This window comes from Mus caroli, chromosome 14 (assembly GCF_900094665.2).
Source record: "Mus caroli chromosome 14, CAROLI_EIJ_v1.1, whole genome shotgun sequence".
Taxonomy (NCBI): domain Eukaryota; kingdom Metazoa; phylum Chordata; class Mammalia; order Rodentia; family Muridae; genus Mus; species Mus caroli.
This window is the reverse complement of record NC_034583.1, coordinates 26,111,476-26,116,433: the sequence shown is the minus strand read 5'-3', so window position 1 is coordinate 26,116,433 and position 4,958 is coordinate 26,111,476.

Genomic DNA, 4,958 nt, shown 5'->3' with positions numbered 1-4,958 from the left:
GGTCCATCCATTTGGCTATGAATTTCATAAATTCATTCTTTTTAATAGCTGAGTAGTACTCCATTGTGTAAATGTACCACATTTTCTGTATCCATACCTCTGTTGAGGGGCATCTGGGTTTCTCTGCTTGATCTTAATCGAATAATTCCAAGTTCAATCTCAGAGCGCAAGGAGGGTGTTTGGAGGCTGCAGGTATGTGTTGCAGCAGCAGGTATGCTCAATTGCAGAAGACAACAGTTTATTCTAACTGAGAGTGCTCACAGGGAAGTATCAAATACATGGATCTCCATCTGCGGTGTTGTTTATGTTCAGTTCCAGCTCCAGCCTCAATGGACTGCCTTTGAAGTTAGGGCCTTTAAGTGGGTAAAACATAGTTCAAGTCAAAAGCAGATTATAATCCAATATAAATGTGGTGCTGTTATAAAAAAAATGAAGAAACAGCCATGCACAGAAGAAAGGTCATATAAGGACATGAGGAGAAAGCAACTATGTAGAAGCCACCCCTGCTGGTACCTTAACCTCAGACTTGCAGTTTCCCCAAATGCATTTCTGTTGTGGGAGTCTCCCAAACTGTAGTATTCTATTATAACAATCTTATCAGGCTAAGGCAGGCACACACCTAGGGAGCGAGCAAGAAGGATGTTGCAGAGAATATATGTGAAGGTCTGGTATAGGAGGCATCTCGGGTTGTTTATAGATGTTCTTTCTACTTTGAGTGCCCAGAGAAGGGTAATGATGCTAAAATTCAGCAAGAAAGCAAAATCTGACTCAAGAGATGTTTGTCTCTTGAATTTCAGATAGATTTGGGAAATTCATAGGGTGGTAACAAACAGTCATTTTCAAGGTACAATTAAATTTTGATAAAGCTAGAGTTATATTCCAAAAAAAATGAGCAGCACTGTGGGCCAAAGATAGGATATAAACCCATCCAACAGACAGCTACTGTAGAAACGAATGCTGGCCTTACCAAGCCAACTGCCCAGAAAATAGGACCAAACTCCATCCACTATCAGGTGGGGTCCTGAGTCAGACTCCCTGCGGAAGCACATGAGGAGAGGGGGCTCTTGGGCACAGTGATGAGAGATTCATTTGGAAACAATGTTTGTAGTTGTAGATAGTGAGAAACCTGTCCAGGGGTGGAGGGAAAAACAGAAGTGGCTAGTCATCTGGCATTTAAGGCATTTGAGCTGGGTCCTAACCTGGGAATAAGGTGATAGCCGTGTGGTCAGGAACTCTGGATCACAAACACCAGGGGGTAGGAAAAAGCCATAACATGACTGTCAGGCAGCAATGAAAGTAGGAAACAGAACGAACAGTTCAAAGAAAACTCTGTTGATATACACAATGAAATCATAAGGGAAAATCGTGTACTAAAGTTATGAAAGACAATAACTCAGATAGCAAAACAAAGGTGTTTGGAGTTTCAGAGTCTGTTAAAATTGGTTTCTTACTTGGGATGAGGTCAGAGATGATGAATATTACTAGACATTGCTTCAAGGAAGTGTGTGTAGTTCTAAGAAGTAAAAATGACAAGAGACATTCATTTCTTTGGAATTGCAAACTTCCAAGTTAGTTAAATGGGGAAACAGGAAGAATCGATATTGTTAATCCTACAGGATGTGAGAAACGAGGGAGAGGGCGCAAGCAAGAATGAAAGACAAGGAGGAGGAGGCATTAAATAGTGAAATGAGGAAAGAAAGAAAGAAAGAAAGAAAGAAAGAAAGAAAGAAAGAAAGAAAGAAAAAGGAAGAAAGAAAGAAAGAAAGAAATTAAGAAAGAAAGGAAGGAAGAAAGAAAAGCAGTAGTAACTAATATGAAGACTGGAAACTGCATTTAGTAGAAATAAAAATCAAACAGGATCACTAAAATTAACGCTATCTACAAAAGACTCACCTGTATTTAAAATCTAAAACCAATAAAAGTACATGTGCAGGGGCAGGGAGGGGTGAAAACAGAAAATTCAGCCACATTCCGACCTTTCCACAGCTTAAGACAGAAACTTGTGCAAACCTAGCAACAGACGTTATTGAAAGTATATTTAGAAAAGCACACACATGTATATATGTATATTCACATGTGCGGTGGGTTACAAATGGATTGAAAACTTAATGGCCACCATGTGGGCTTTAAGGCTACTTTTGCCTGTGTCTTGCTGTATAGACCTTTCAACACTGTGACAAACTGGGGACACTGTCATTCGAGTCATTTTTCACTCAGTAGTTTGGTTTTTCCTTTTAACTTTTCAATAGCTGTCCTGAGCTAATCTTTGCTCTCCACCATGATCTCTCGAGAAACAGAAAAATCATACATTGCGTGTTCTGTTCAGGCTAGGCGTGTCACAGGGCGGCTGGCAGGTAAGTATGTCGGTGCCTAGCTGCAGTGTTTCTGGGATGATTGTGAAGCAAGGTGGTAACTCCGCATGGCAGCCAGGGTGAGCCTCCCTGGAGAGGAAGCCTCCCTGCCAGATCTTTAAGATTCATGATGGAGTCCAAGCATCTGTCACCACAAAGACATAACTTAGAGGCTAGCCAATGGATATCTGGCTCCAGTTGTTGTAGACCACAGCTGGCAGGCGGACTGTCATACAAAGGCAGAAGTACATGGACATTGTAGTGCGATGGGTGGATTACAATCATTAAGTGGCGGGTGTTGTTTCCTTCCCAGTTTTCACAGGCATGAAAACAGCTGGAGAGGCTACGCCGCCGATGAAAGGTTCTGTAACTAATTAAGAGTTCATGATCAGACCCCAGGTCTCCAGCCCCTAAGCCCTAGCTCAGTTCGCCTCTATCCTTATATCTCTTCATGTCTGTCTCATTTTTATTCAAATAAATGATGACCAAGAATTATAGTTTCCTGTTGGTGGGGAATTTTGGGGCATGTACCCGGGTTTGCGAGTTTGTGGCGAATTAGTGTGGTTTTGTCTGCTCTGTGAGCCAGATATCCATTAGCCAATCTTTAAAGCAAGCCTCCGTGGGTGACAGATGTTTGGATTCCGTTATGATGAAGGAAAAGCAGCTTTTTCTTCCAAGGAGAGGAAGCATTGTTTGAGGGAAGGGGAGGCCATATATAACATTGGTGGTGAATATTGCTCGCTGTAGAGACACTGTCTTAAAGTACCTGTTTAGAAGAGGGTAATGCATCCAGAAGCTTTTAACCCGCTGGATTTAATTGCATCTGAGTGCCAAAGTAAACTCCTGTTCACAAAGCTCCAGCTCGCCTCTGAGTCCTTACACTTGTTCCCAGCTGTGAGCACAGAATGGAAGGCAGATGCTTGGACTGTGCACAACGCATAGAAAGAATTCACATGTGAGCCTCTGGCTGCTGCGTCCTTTCATAGAGAAGGATGTCGAGGCTGAAGGAGAGGGGAAAGCCAGTGCACAGCCAGGTCTAGACTCTTGCCTAGCTCCGCTTCCTTGCCTGCAATCAAGAGTTAGGGAAATCAGCGCCCCTGAATGAACTGAACTGAACATTGGCAGTTTAGCTAAGACTCATTAGGGTCTAATAATCAGGGGCAATCATTTTAAAGGGGAAGGCATATGTCATACACAGATGCTCTGCCGGATATTCTGGGTGACTGGCACTGTCTGAATAGTCTCATTCCCGAGCCCTTACATAGAGCAACAACATAGCCCAGTACAGCTCGGCGCCTATGTACTTCCCCTTGATTACTGCAGAAGCTCTCTGGGCTTATTTTCTTTCCAGCTCTCTGACTGCCATTTCTTGGGCTCCTGTTTGTTCATATTCTGCCCACCACTTGCTTTTTGGCCACCCCAAACTCCATTACCATTCTCTGTCATCAGTGCTGGGAACACAAAAATAAGTGAGACTCTGCATTTGTTTCAAAGAGCTTATGGGACTGTGTATGTGTGTGTGTGTGTGTGTGTGTGTGTGTGTGTGTGTGTGTATGTGTGTTTCCTATAGACTCTGCCAGGATCATTTGGGTTCTGGTTTGGGTTCAGAGTCAGCTATAGCTTGTGTTCAGTGCCTTTTCGAGGATGCTAAATGATAAGTGATGAGCACAAGAAACAGAAGAGGCCATGGCATGACCAGAAGATGATCTACACTGGTGGATGCAGCAATAGACAACGTGTGGATGTCTGGACAGTTTTGCAAGTCAGGGAGAGCTTGAGTGGCTCCAGATGCCTGGATCACAGGAGACAAAGTAAGTGTTACAGGCAATGGATTAAGAGCTGAAGAGGTGGGCAGGCTAGCATGAATTGGAAGGGTCTAAAGGAGCCCTTCTCTTCCCATTGAAGTCAGTAGAGACTCAACAGAGAGGATTTTAAAGAGAAGGAAGTGGATCCTATTTATGTTTAAAGTATGTTATTTATGATGTGTAGATGAAGTAATTCCTGAGCCTTGGTGATAGAGGGAGGAATGAGGTTGGTAGCAGAATGATCCATGAGGAGTCTGCTGCTTCAGTCCAGGGGAAAATGGAGTTGCTTCAATCCAAGAAAGACCAGTGAGAACTAAGGGGTGGAATCAGGCCAGACAGAGGTGGAATCCATAAGACTTCTGACCTTTGAGCAGGGGAATACAGTGAATGAGCAGTGGAAACATAATGCTCTACTTTCTCTACTTCTGAAGTGAACATTTGAAGAACAATAATATCATCATCTTGGAAAAACAAACTTTTGGATTTTAGTAACTTCCCCAAAGTGGACAGCTCATACAGTGCTGTCAGAGGATTCTGTGCAGGCTGATGGCACAGTACTGTCACAAAATGTCCCCCTCAGTGGTGAACCCGGTGTGCTACACAACCAGCTGGCCATTTTCAACAAAATGTAGCCAGGCGTGGCGGCAGATTCCTTTAATCCCCAAGTGGAAAGCAGGTATATCTGTATGAGTTCTAGGCCATTCTGTTCTACAGGACACCAAGGTGACATAGAGAGACCCTGTCTCACAGAAGAAAAGGGCCCACAAGTTTGCCAGCAATGGAGTAATCAGCTGTTTTCTGA